Source organism: Narcine bancroftii, chromosome 2 (genome assembly GCF_036971445.1).
Source record: "Narcine bancroftii isolate sNarBan1 chromosome 2, sNarBan1.hap1, whole genome shotgun sequence".
NCBI classification, from domain to species: domain Eukaryota; kingdom Metazoa; phylum Chordata; class Chondrichthyes; order Torpediniformes; family Narcinidae; genus Narcine; species Narcine bancroftii.
In genome coordinates this window covers 261,106,848-261,121,518 of record NC_091470.1, presented here as the reverse complement: position 1 = coordinate 261,121,518, position 14,671 = coordinate 261,106,848, and positions in this window count along the sequence as shown.

The following is a 14,671-nucleotide window of genomic DNA, read 5'->3' as shown; positions in this document are numbered from 1 at the left end:
GGGGTATCAGAGGCGGGGAATCAGAGCTGGGGAATCAGAGGCGGGGAATCAGAGTTGGGGAATCAGAGGCGGCGAATCAGATATGGGGAAACAGAGTCAGAGAATCAGAGGCTGGGAAACAGAGGCGGAGAATCAGATATAGGGAATCAGAGGTGGGGAATCGAGGGTTGTGAATCAGAGGTAGGGAATCAGACGCGGGGAATCAGAGGCGGGGTATCAGAGGCAGGGAATCGGATGTGCGGAATCCGAGCTGGGGAATCAGAGGTGGGGAATCAGAGTCCGGGAATGAGATATGGGGAAACAGAGGCGGGGAATCAGATATGGGGAATCAGAGGTGGTGAATCAGAGGTGGTGATTCAGAGATGGGGAATCAGAGGCGGGGAATCAGAGGCAGGGAATCAGATGCGGGGAATCAGAGGTGGGGAATCAGAGCTGGGGAATCAGAGGCGGGGAATCAGAGGCAGGGAATCAGACGCGGGGTATCAGAGGCGGGGAATCAGAGCTTGGGAATCAGAGGTGGGGAATCAGATATTTGGAAACAGAGTCGTAGCATCAGAGGCTGGGAAACAGAGGCGGAGAATATGATATAGGGAATCAGAGGTGGGGAATCATAGATTGGGAATCAGAGGTAAGGAATCAGACACGGGGAATCAGAGGTGGGGAATCAGAGGCAGGGAATCGGATGTGCGGAATCAGAGATGGGGAATCAGAGGTGAGGAATCAGAATCCGGGAATCAGATATGGGGAAACAGAGGCGGGGAATCAGAGGCGGGGAATCAGAGGCGGGGCATCAGAGATGGGGAATCAGAGGCGGGGAATCAGACGCAGGGAATCAGAGGTGGTGAATCAGAGATAGGGATTCAGAGGCGGGGAATCAGAGGCAGGGAAACAGACGCGGGGAATCAGAGGCGGGGAATCATAGCTGGCGAATCAGAGGCGGGGAATCAGAGTTGGGGAATCAGAAGCGGAGAATCAGATATGGGGAATCAGAGGCGGGGAATCAGAGTCGGGGAAACAGAGGCGGGGAATCAGATATGGGGAATCAGAGGTGGGGAATCAGAGGTTATGAATCAGAAATGGGGAATCAGAGGCGGGGAATCAGAGGCAGAGAATCAGACGTGGGGAATCAGAGGTGGGGAATCAGAGCTGGGGATCAGAGGCGGGGAATCAGAGGCAGGGAATCAGATGCGGGGTATCAGAGGCGGGGAATCAGAGCTGGGGAATCAGAGGCGGGGAATCAGAGTTGGGGAATCAGAGGTGGGGAATCAGATATGGGGAAACAGAGTCAGAGAATCAGAGGCTGGGAAACAGAGGCGGAGAATCAGATATAGGGAATCAGAGGTGGGGAATCGAGGGTTGTGAATCAGAGGTAGGGAATCAGACGCGGGGAATCAGAGGCGGGGTATCAGAGGCAGGGAATCGGATGTGCGGAATCAGAGCTGGGGAATCAGAGGTGGGGAATCAGAGTCCGGGAATGAGATATGGGGAAACAGAGGCGGGGAATCAGATATGGGGAATCAGAGGTGGTGAATCAGAGGTGGTGATTCATAGATGGGGAATCAGAGGCGGGGAATCAGAGGCAGGGAATCAGATGCGGGGAATCAGAGGTGGGGAATCAGAGCTGGGGAATCAGAGGCGGGGAATCAGAGGCAGGGAATCAGACGCGGGGTATCAGAGGCGGGGAATCAGAGCTGGGGAATCAGAGGTGGGGAATCAGATATGGGGAAACAGAGTCGGAGAATCAGAGGCTGGGAAACAGAGGCGGAGAATATGATATAGGGAATCAGAGGTGGGGAATCATAGATTGGGAATCAGAGGTAAGGAATCAGACACGGGGAATCAGAGGCGGGGAATCAGAGGCAGGGAATCGGATGTGCGGAATCAGAGATGGGGAATCAGAGGTGAGGAATCAGAATCCGGGAATCAGATATGGGGAAACAGAGGTTGGGAATCAGAGGCGGGGAATCAGAGGCGGGGCATCAGAGATGGGGAATCAGAGGCGGGGAATCAGACGCAGGGAATCAGAGGTGGTGAATCAGAGATGGGGATTCAGAGGCGGGGAATCAGAGGCAGGGAATCAGACGCGGGGAATCAGAGGCGGGGAATCATAGCTGGCGAATCAGAGGCGGGGAATCAGAGTTGGGGAATCAGAAGCGGAGAATCAGATATGGGGAATCAGAGGCGGGGAATCAGAGTCGGGGAAACAGAGGCGGGGAATCAGATATGGGGAATCAGAGGTGGGGAATCAGAGGTGATGAATCAGAGATGGGGAATCAGAGGCGGGGAATCAGAGGCAGGGAATCAGACGTGGGGAATCAGAGGTGGGGAATCAGAGCTGGAGATCAGAGGCGGAAAATCAGAGGCAGGGAATCAGATGCGGGGTATCAGAGGCGGGGAATCAGAGCTGGGGAATCAGAGGCGGGGAATCAGAGTTGGGGAATCAGAGGTGGGGAATCAGATATGGGGAATCAGAGGTGGGGAATCATAGATTGGGAATCAGAGGTAAGGAATCAGACGCGGGGAATCAGAGGCGGGGAATCAGAGGTTGGGAATCAGAGGCGGGGAATCAAAGGTGGGGATCAGAGGCAGGGAATCAGAGGCATGGAATGAGATGTGGGGAATCAGAGATGGGAATCAGAGGCAGGGAATCAGAATCAGAAGCGGGGAATCAGAGGCCGGGAATCAGAGGCCGGGAATCAGAGGCCGGGGATCAGAGGCCGGGAATCAGAGGTGGGGACTCAGAGTCCGGGAATCAGAGGCGGGGAATCTGAGGCGGGGAAACAGAGGCGGGGAATCAGATATGGGGAATCAGAGGTGGGGAATCAGAGGTGGTGAATCAGAGATGGTGAATCAGAGGCGGGGAATCAGAGGCGGGGAATCAGACGCGGGGAATCAGAGGCGGGGAATCAGAGCTGGGGAATCAGAGGCGGGGAATCAGAGTTGGGGAATCAGAGGCGGGGAATCAGAGGCAGGGAATCAGAGATTAGGAATCAGAGGCAGGGCATCAGAGGCAGGGAATCAGACGCGGTTTATCAGAGGTGGGGAATTAGAGCTGGGGAATCAGGGGCAGGGAATCAGAGTTGGGGAATCAGAGGCGGGGAATCAGATATGGGGAAACAGAGGCGGGGAATCAGAGGCTGGGAATCGGATGTGCAGAATCAGAGATGGGTAATCTGAGCTGGGGAATCAGAGTTCGGGAATCAGATATGGGGAAATAGAGGCGCGGAATCAGAGGCGGGGAAACAGAGGCGGGTAATCAGATATGGGGAATCAGAGGTGGGGAATCAGAGGCGGGGAATCAGAGGCGGGGAATCAGAGGCAGGGTATCAGAGGCAGGGAATCAGATATGGGGAATCAGAGATGGGGAATCAGAGGCAGGGAATCAGAATCAGAAGCGGGGAATCAGAGGTAGGGAATCAGAGGCCGGGAATCAGAGGCCTGGAATCAGAGGCCGGGAATCAGAGGTGGGGAAACAGACGCGGGGAATCAGATATGGGGAATCAGAGGTGGGGAATCAGAGGTTGAGAATCAGAGGCAGGGAATCAGAGGCGGGGTATCAGAGCTGGGGAATCAGAGGCGGGGAATCAGAATTGGGGAATCAGAGATGGGGAATCAGAGGCGGGGAATCAGACGCAGGGAATCAGTGGTGGTGAATCAGAGATGGGGATTCAGAGGCGGGGAATCAGACGCGGGGAATCAGAGGCGGGGAATCATAGCTGGTGAATCAGAGGCGGGGAATCAGAGTTGGGGAATCAGAAGCGGAGAATCAGATATGGGGAATCAGAGGCGGGGAATCAGAGTCGGGGAAACAGAGGCGGGGTATCAGATATGGGGAATCAGAGGTGGGGAATCAGAGGTGATGAATCAGAGATGGGGAATCAGAGGAGGGGAATCAGAGGCAGGGAATCAGACGCGGGGAATCAGAGGTGGGGAATCAGAGCTGGGGAATCAGAGGCAGGGAATCAGAGGCAGGGAATCAGACGCGGGGTATCAGAGGCGGGGAATCAGAGCTGGGGAATCAGAGGTGGTGATTCAGAGATGGGGAATCAGAGGCGGGGAATCAGAGGCAGGGAATCAGATGCGGGGAATCAGAGGTGGGGAATCAGAGCTGGGGAATCAGAGGCGGGGAATCAGAGGCAGGGAATCAGACGCGGGGTATCAGAGGCGGGGAATCAGAGCTGGGGAATCAGAGGTGGGGAATCAGATATGGGGAAACAGAGTCGGAGAATCAGAGGCTGGGAAACAGAGGAGGAGAATATGATATAGGGAATCAGAGGTGGGGAATCATAGATTGGGAATCAGAGGTAAGGAATCAGACACGGGGAATCAGAGGCGGGGAATCAGAGGCAGGGAATCGGATGTGCGGAATCAGAGATGGGGAATCAGAGGTGAGGAATCAGAATCCGGGAATCAGATATGGGGAAACAGAGGCGGGGAATCAGAGGCGGGGAATCAGAGGCGGCGCATCAGAGATGGGGAATCAGAGGCGGGGAATCAGACGCAGGGAATCAGAGGTGGTGAATCAGAGGCGGGGAATCATAGCTGGCGAATCAGAGGCGGGGAATCAGAGTTGGGGAATCAGAAGCGGAGAATCAGATATGGGGAATCAGAGGTGGGGAATCAGAGGTGATGAATCAGAGATGGGGAATCAGAGGCGGGGAATCAGAGGCAGGGAATCAGACGTGGGGAATCAGAGGTGGGGAATCAGAGCTGGGGATCAGAGGCGGGGAATCAGAGGCAGGGAATCATATGCGGGGTATCAGAGGCGGGGAATCAGAGCTGGGGAATCAGAGGCGGGGAATCAGAGTTGGGGAATCAGAGGTGGGGAATCAGATATGGGGAAACAGAGTCAGAGAATCAGAGGCTGGGAAACAGAGGCGGAGAATCAGAGGTGGGGAATCAGAGCTGGGGAATCAGAGGCGGGGAATCAGAGGCAGGGAGTCAGACACGGGGTATCAGAGGCGGGGATTCAGAGCTGGGGAATCAGAGGTGGGGAATCAGATATGGGGAAACAGAGTCGGAGAATCAGAGGCTGGGAAACAGAGGCGGAGAATATGATATAGGGAATCAGAGGTGGGGAATCATAGATTGGGAATCAGAGGTAAGGAATCGGATGTGCGGAATCAGAGATCGGGAATCAGAGGTGAGGAATCAGAATCCGGGAATCAGATATGGGGAAACAGAGGCGGGGAATCAGAGGCGTGGAATCAGAGGCGGGGCATCAGAGATGGGGAATCAGAGGCGGGGAATCAGACGCAGGGAATCAGAGGTGGTGAATCAGAGATGGGGATTCAGAGGCGGGGAATCAGAGGCAGGGAATCAGACGCGGGGAATCAGAGGCGGGGAATCATAGCTGGCGAATCAGAGGCGGGGAATCAGAGTTGGGGAATCAGAAGCGGAGAATCAGATATGGGGAATCGGAGGCGGGGAATCAGAGTCGGGGAAACAGAGGCGGGGAATCAGATATGGGGAATCAGAGGTGGGGAATCAGAGGTGATGAATCAGAGATGGGGAATCAGAGGCGGGGAATCAGAGGCAGGGAATCAGACGTGGGGAATCAGAGGTGGGGAATCAGAGCTGGGGATCAGAGGCAGAAAATCAGAGGCAGGGAATCAGATGCGGGGTATCAGAGGCGGGGAATCAGAGGTGGAGAATCAGATATAGGGAATCAGAGGTGGGGAATCAAGGGTTGTGAATCAGAGGTAGGGAATCAGACGCGGGGTATCAGAGGCAGGGAATCGGATGTGCGGAATCAGAGCTTGGAAATCAGAGGTGGGGAATCAGAGTCCGGGAATGAGATATGGGGAAACAGAGGCGGGGAATCAGATATGGGGAATCAGAGGTGGTGAATCAGAGGTGGTGATTCAGAGATGGGGAATCAGAGGCGGGAAATCAGAGGCAGGGAATCAGATGCGGGGAATCAGAGCTGGGGAATCAGAGCTGGGGAATCAGAGGCGGGGAATCAGAGGCAGGGAATCGGATGTGCGGAATCCGAGCTGGGGAATCAGAGGTGGGGAATCAGAGTCCGGGAATGAGATATGGGGAAACAGAGGCGGGGAATCAGATATGGGGAATCAGAGGTGGTGAATCAGAGGTGGTGATTCAGAGATGGGGAATCAGAGGTGGGGAATCAGAATCCGGGAATCAGATATGGGGAAACAGAGGCGGGGAATCAGAGGCGGGGAATCAGAGGCGGGGCATCAGAGATGGGGAATCAGAGGCGGGGAATCAGACGCAGCGAATCAGAGGTGGTGAATCAGAGATGGGGATTACGAGGCGGGGAATCAGAGGCAGGGAATCAGACGCGGGGAATCAGAGGCGGGGAATCATAGCTGGCGAATCAGAGGCGGGGAATCAGAGTTGGGGAATCAGAAGCGGAGAATCAGATATGGGGAATCAGAGATGGGGAATCAGAGGCGGGGAATCAGAGGCAGGGAATCAGACGTGGGGAATCAGAGGTGGGGAATCAGAGCTGGGGATCAGAGGCGGGGAATCAGAGGCAGGGAATCAGATGCGGGGTATCAGAGGCGGGGAATCAGAGCTGGGGAATCAGAGGCGGGGAATCAGAGTTGGGGAATCAGAGGTGGGGAATCAGATATTGGGAAACAGAGTCAGAGAATCAGAGGCTGGGAAACAGAGGCGGAGAATCAGATATAGGGAATCAGAGGTGGGGAATCATAGATTGGGAATCAGAGGTAAGGAATCAGACGCGGGGAATCAGAGGCGGGGAATCAGAGGCAGGGAATCGGATGTGCGGAATCAGAGATGGGGAATCAGAGGTGGGGAATCAGAGTCCGGGAATGAGATATGGGGAAACAGAGGCGGAGAATCAGATATGGGGAATCAGAGGTGGTGAATCAGAGGTGGTGATTCATAGATGGGGAATCAGAGGCGGGGAATCAGAGGCAGGGAATCAGATGCGGGGAATCAGAGGTGGGGAATCAGATATGGGGAAACAGAGTCGGAGAATCAGAGGCTGGGAAACAGAGGCGGACAATATGATATAGGGAATCAGAGGTGGGGAATCATAGATTGGGAATCAGAGGTAAGGAATCAGACACGGGGAATCAGAGGCGGGGAATCAGAGGCAGGGAATCGGATGTGCGGAATCAGAGATGGGGAATCAGAGGTGAGGAATCAGAATCCGGGAATCAGATATGGGGAAACAGAGGTTGGGAATCAGAGGCGGGGAATCAGAGGCGGGGCATCAGAGATGGGGAATCAGAGGCGGGGAATCAGACGCAGGGAATCAGAGGTGGTGAATCAGAGATGGGGATTCAGAGGCGGGGAATCAGAGGCAGGGAATCAGACGCGGGGAATCAGAGGCGGGGAATCATAGCTGGCGAATCAGAGGCGGGGAATCAGAGTTGGGGAATCAGAAGCGGAGAATCAGATATGGGGAATCAGAGGCGGGGAATCAGAGTCGGGGAAACAGAGGCGGGGAATCAGATATGGGGAATCAGAGGTGGGGAATCAGAGGTGATGAATCAGAGATGGGGAATCAGAGGCGGGGAATCAGAGGCAGGGAATCAGACGTGGGGAATCAGAGATGGGGAAACAGAGTCGGGGCATCAGAGGTGGTGATTCATAGATGGGGAATCAGAGGTTGGGAATCAGAGGCGGGGAATCAAAGGTGGGGATCAGAGGCAGGGAATCAGAGGCATGGCATGAGATGTGGGGAATCAGAGATGGGAATCAGAGGCAGGGAATCAGAATCAGAAGCGGGGAATCAGAGGCCGGGAATCAGAGGCCGGGAATCAGAGGCCGGGGTTCAGAGGCCGGGAATCAGAGGCCGGGAATCAGAGGTGGGGACTCAGAGTCCGGGAATCAGAGGCGGGGAATCTGAGGCGGGGAAACAAAGGCGGGGAATCAGATATGGGGAATCAGAGGTGGGGAATCAGAGGGTGTGAACCAGAGATGGTGAATCAGAGGCGGGGAATAAGAGGCGGGGAATCAGACGCGGGGAATCAGAGGCGGGGAATCAGAGCTGGGGAATCAGAGGCGGGGAATCAGAGTTGGCGAATCAGAGGCGGGGAATCAGAGGCGGGGAATCAGAGGCAGGGAATCAGACATTAGGAATCAGAGGCAGGGCATCAGAGGCAGGGAATCAGACGCGGTGTATCAGAGGTGGGGAATTAGAGCTGGGGAATCAGGGGCAGGGAATCAGAGTTGGGGAATCAGAGGCGGGGAATCAGATATGGGGAAACAGAGGCGGGGAATCAGAGGCTGGGAATCGGATGTCCAGAATCAGAGATGGGTAATCTGAGCTGGGGAATCAGAGTCCGGGAATCAGATATGGGGAAACAGAGGCGCGGAATCAGAGGCGGGGAAACAGAGGTGGGTAATCAGATATGGGGAATCAGAGGTGGGGAATCAGAGGCGGGGAATCAGAGGCGGGGAATCAGAGGCAGGGTATCAGAGGCAGGGAATCAGATGTGGGGAATCAGAGATGGGGAATCTGAGGCAGGGAATCAGAATCAGAAGCGGGGAATCAGAGGCCGGGAATCAGAGGCCAGGAATCAGAGGCCTGGAATCAGAGGCCGGGAATCAGAGGTGGGGAAACAGACGCGGGGAATCAGATATGGGGAATCAGAGGTGGGGAATCACAGGTTGAGAATCAGAGGCAGGGAATCAGAGGCGGGGTATCAGAGCTGGGGAATCAGAGGCGGGGAATCAGAATTGGGGAATCAGAGATGGGGAATCAGAGATGGGGAATCAGAGGCGGGGAATCAGACGCAGGGAATCAGAGGTGGTGAATCAGAGATGGGGATTCAGAGGCGGGGAATCAGAGGCAGGGAATCAGACGCGGGGAATCAGAGGCGGGGAATTATAGCTGGCGAATCAGAGGCGGGGAATCAGAGTTGGGGAATCAGAAGCGGAGAATCAGATATGGGGAATCAGAGGCGGGGAATCAGAGTCGGGGAAACAGAGGCGGGGTATCAGATATGGGGAATCAGAGGTGGGGAATCAGAGGTGATGAATCAGAGATGGGGAATCAGAGGCGGGGAATCAGAGGCAGGGAATCAGACGCGGGGAATCAGAGGTGGGGAATCAGAGCTGGGGAATCAGAGGCAGGGAATCAGAGGCAGGGAATCAGACGCGGGGTATCAGAGGCGGGGAATCAGAGCTGGGGAATCAGAGGCGGGGAATCAGAGTTGGGGAATCAGAGGCGGCGAATCAGATATGGGGAATCAGAGGTGGGGAATCGAGGGTTGTGAATCAGAGGTAGGGAATCAGACGCGGGGAATCAGAGGCGGGGTATCAGAGGCAGGGAATCGGATGTGCGGAATCAGAGCTGGGGAATCAGAGGTGGGGAATCAGAGTCCGGGAATGAGATATGGGGAAACAGAGGCGGGGAATCAGATATGGGGAATCAGAGGTGGTGAATCAGAGGTGGTGATTCAGAGATGGGGAATCAGAGGCGGGGAATCAGAGGCAGGGAATCAGATGCGGGGAATCAGAGGTGGGGAATCAGAGCTGGGGAATCAGAGGCGGGGAATCAGAGGCAGGGAATCAGACGCTGGGTATCAGAGGCGGGGAATCAGAGCTGGGGAATCAGAGGTGGGGAATCAGATATTTGGAAACAGAGTCGGAGAATCAGAGGCTGGGAAACAGAGGCGGAGAATATGATATAGGGAATCAGAGGTGGGGAATCATAGATTGGGAATCAGAGGTAAGGAATCAGACACGGGGAATCAGAGGCGGGGAATCAGAGGCAGGGAATCGGATGTGCGGAATCAGAGATGGGGAATCAGAGGTGAGGAATCAGAATCCGGGAATCAGATATGGGGAAACAGAGGCGGGGAATCAGAGGCGGGGAATCAGAGGCGGGGCATCAGAGATGGGGAATCAGAGGCGGGGAATCAGACGCAGGGAATCAGAGGTGGTGAATCAGAGATGGGGATTCAGAGGCGGGGAATCAGAGGCAGGGAAACAGACGCGGGGAATCAGAGGCGGGGAATCATAGCTGGCGAATCAGAGGCGGGGAATCAGAGTTGGGGAATCAGAAGCGGAGAATCAGATATGGGGAATCAGAGGCGGGGAATCAGAGTCGGAGAAACAGATGCGGGGAATCAGATATGGGGAATCAGAGGTGGGGAATCAGAGGTGATGAATCAGAGATGGGGAATCAGAGGCGGGGAATCAGAGGCAGGGAATCAGACGTGGGGAATCAGAGGTGGGGAATCAGAGCTGGGGATCAGAGGCGGGGAATCAGAGGCAGGGAATCAGATGCGGGGTATCAGAGGCGGGGAATCAGAGCTGGGGAATCAGAGGCGGGGAATCAGAGTTGGGGAATCAGAGGTGGGGAATCAGAATCCGCGAATCAGATATGGGGAAACAGAGGTGGGGAATCAGAGGCGGGGAATCAGAGGCGGGGCATCAGAGATGGGGAATCAGAGGAGGGGAATCAGACGCAGCGAATCAGAGGTGGTGAATCAGAGATGGGGATTACGAGGCGGGGAATCAGAGGCAGGGAATCAGACGCGGGGAATCAGAGGCGGGGAATCATAGCTGGCGAATCAGAGGCGGGGAATCAGAGTTGGGGAATCCGAAGCGGAGAATCAGATATGGGGAATCAGAGATGGGGAATCAGAGGCGGGGAATCAGAGGCAGGGAATCAGACGTGGGGAATCAGAGGTGGGGAATCAGAGCTGGGGATCAGAGGCGGGGAATTAGAGGCAGGGAATCAGATGCGGGGTATCAGAGGCGGGGAATCAGAGCTGGGGAATCAGAGGCGGGGAATCAGAGTTGGGGAATCAGAGGTGGGGAATCAGATATTGGGAAACAGAGTCAGAGAATCAGAGGCTGGGAAACAGAGGCGGAGAATCAGATATAGGGAATCAGAGGTGGGGAATCATAGATTGGGAATCAGAGGTAAGGAATCAGACGCGGGGAATCAGAGGCGGGGAATCAGAGGCACGGAATCGGATGTGCGGAATCAGAGATGGGGAATCAGAGGTGGGGAATCAAAATTCGGGAATCAGATATGGGGAAACAGAGGCGGGGAATAAGAGACGGGGAAACAGAGTCGGGGCATCAGATATGGGGAATCAGAGGTGGGGAATCAGAGGTTGGGAATCAGAGGCGGGGAATCAAAGGTGGGGATCAGAGGCAGGGAATCAGAGGCATGGAATGAGATGTGGGGAATCAGAGATGGAAATAAGAGGCAGGGAATCAGAATCAGAAGCGGGGAATCAGAGGCCGGGAATCAGAGGCCGGGAATCAGAGGCCGGGGTTCAGAGGCCGGGAATCAGAGGCCGGGAATCAGAGGTGGGGACTCAGAGTCCGGGAATCAGAGGCGGGGAATCTGAGGCGGGGAAACAGAGGCGGGGAATCAGATATGGGGAATCAGAGGTGGGGAATCAGAGGTGGTGATTCAGAGATGGTGAATCAGAGGCGGGGAATCAGAGGCGGGGAATCAGACGCGGGGAATCAGAGGCGGGGAATCAGAGCTGGGGAATCAGAGGCGGGGAATCAGAGTTGGCGAATCAGAGGAGGGGAATCAGAGGCGGGGAATCAGAGGCAGGGAATCAGACATTAGGAATCAGAGGCAGGGCATCAGAGGCAGGGAATCAGACGCGGTGTATCAGAGGTGGGGAATTAGAGCTGGGGAATCAGGGGCAGGGAATCAGAGTTGGGGAATCAGAGGCGGGGAATCAGATATGGGGAAACAGAGGCGGGGAATCAGAGGCTGGGAATCGGATGTCCAGAATCAGAGATGGGTAATCTGAGCTTGGGAATCAGAGTCCGGGAATCAGATATGGGGAAACAGAGGCGCGGAATCAGAGGTGGGGAAACAGAGGTGGGTAATCAGATATGGGGAATCAGAGGTGGGGAATCAGAGGCGGGGAATCAGAGGCGGGGAATCAGAGGCAGGGAATCAGAGGCAGGGAATCAGATGTGGGGAATCAGAGATGGGGAAACAGATGCGGGGAATCAGATATGGGGAATCAGAGGTGGGGAATCACAGGTTGAGAATCAGAGGCAGGGAATCAGAGGCGGGGTATCAGAGCTGGGGAATCAGAGGCGGGGAATCAGAATTGGGGAATCAGAGATGGGGAATCAGAGATGGGGAATCAGAGGCGGGGAATCAGACGCAGGGAATCAGAGGTGGTGAATCAGAGATGGGGATTCAGAGGCGGGGAATCAGAGGCAGGGAATCAGACGCGGGGAATCAGAGGCGGGGAAACATAGCTGGCGAATCAGAGGCGGGGAATCAGAGTTGGGGAATCAGAAGCGGAGAATCAGATATGGGGAATCAGAGGCGGGGAATCAGAGTCGGGGAAACAGAGGCGGGGTATCAGATATGGGGAATCAGAGGTGGGGAATCAGAGGTGATGAATCAGAGATGGGGAATCAGAGGCGGGGAATCAGAGGCAGGGAATCAGACGCGGGGAATCAGAGGTGGGGAATCAGAGCTGGGGAATCAGAGGCAGGGAATCAGAGGCAGGGAATCAGACGCGGGGTATCAGAGGCGGGGAATCAGAGCTGGGGAATCAGAATCGGGGAATCAGAGTTGGGGAATCAGAGGCGGCGAATCAGATATGGGGAAACAGAGTCAGAGAATCAGAGGCTGGGAAACAGAGGCGGAGAATCAGATATAGGGAATCAGAGGTGGGGAATCGAGGGTTGTGAATCAGAGGTAGGGAATCAGACGCGGGGAATCAGAGGTGGGGTATCAGAGGCAGGGAATCGGATGTGCGGAATCCGAGCTGGGGAATCAGAGGTGGGGAATCAGAGTCCGGGAATGAGATATGGGGAAACAGAGGCGGGGAATCAGATATGGGGAATCAGAGGTGGTGAATCAGAGGTGGTGATTCAGAGATGGGGAATCAGAGGCGGGGAATCAGAGGCAGGGAATCAGATGCGGGGAATCAGAGGTGGGGAATCAGAGCTGGGGAATCAGAAGCGGGGAATCAGAGGCAGGGAATCAGACGCGGGGTATCAGAGGCGGGGAATCAGAGCTTGGGAATCAGAGGTGGGGAATCAGATATTTGGAAACAGAGTCGTAGAATCAGAGGCTGGGAAACAGAGGCGGAGTATATGATATAGGGAATCAGAGGTGGGGAATCATAGATTGGGAATCAGAGGTAAGGAATCAGACACGGGGAATCAGAGGCGGGGAATCAGAGGCAGGGAATCGGATGTGCGGAATCAGAGATGGGGAATCAGAGGTGAGGAATCAGAATCCGGGAATCAGATATGGGGAAACAGAGGCGGGGAATCAGAGGCGGGGAATCAGAGGCGGGGCATCAGAGATGGGGAATCTGAGGCGGGGAATCAGACGCAGGGAATCAGAGGTGGTGAATCAGAGATGGGGATTCAGAGGCGGGGAATCAGAGGCAGGGAAACAGACGCGGGGAATCAGAGGCGGGGAATCATAGCTGGCGAATCAGAGGCGGGGAATCAGAGTTGGGGAATCAGAAGCGGAGAATCAGATATGGGGAATCAGAGGCGGGGAATCAGAGTCGGGGAAACAGAGGCGGGGAATCAGATATGGGGAATCAGAGGTGGGGAATCAGAGGTGATGAATCAGAGATGGGGAATCAGAGGCGGGGAATCAGAGGCACGGAATCGGATGTGCGGAATCAGAGATGGGGAATCAGAGGTGGGGAATCAAAATTCGGGAATCAGATATGGGGAAACAGAGGCGGGGAATAAGAGACGGGGAAACAGAGTCGGGGCATCAGATATGGGGAATCAGAGGTGGGGAATCAGAGGTTGGGAATCAGAGGCGGGGAATCAAAGGTGGGGATCAGAGGCAGGGAATCAGAGGCATGGAATGAGATGTGGGGAATCAGAGATGGAAATAAGAGGCAGGGAATCAGAATCAGAAGCGGGGAATCAGAGGCCGGGAATCAGAGGCCGGGAATCAGAGGCCGGGGTTCAGAGGCCGGGAATCAGAGGCCGGGAATCAGAGGTGGGGACTCAGAGTCCGGGAATCAGAGGCGGGGAATCTGAGGCGGGGAAACAGAGGCGGGGAATCAGATATGGGGAATCAGAGGTGGGGAATCAGAGGTGGTGATTCAGAGATGGTGAATCAGAGGCGGGGAATCAGAGGCGGGGAATCAGACGCGGGGAATCAGAGGCGGGGAATCAGAGCTGGGGAATCAGAGGCGGGGAATCAGAGTTGGCGAATCAGAGGAGGGGAATCAGAGGCGGGGAATCAGAGGCAGGGAATCAGACATTAGGAATCAGAGGCAGGGCATCAGAGGCAGGGAATCAGACGCGGTGTATCAGAGGTGGGGAATTAGAGCTGGGGAATCAGGGGCAGGGAATCAGAGTTGGGGAATCAGAGGCGGGGAATCAGATATGGGGAAACAGAGGCGGGGAATCAGAGGCTGGGAATCGGATGTCCAGAATCAGAGATGGGTAATCTGAGCTTGGGAATCAGAGTCCGGGAATCAGATATGGGGAAACAGAGGCGCGGAATCAGAGGTGGGGAAACAGAGGTGGGTAATCAGATATGGGGAATCAGAGGTGGGGAATCAGAGGCGGGGAATCAGAGGCGGGGAATCAGAGGCAGGGAATCAGAGGCAGGGAATCAGATGTGGGGAATCAGAGATGGGGAAACAGATGCGGGGAATCAGATATGGGGAATCAGAGGTGGGGAATCACAGGTTGAGAATCAGAGGCAGGGAATCAGAGGCGGGGTATCAGAGCTGGGGAA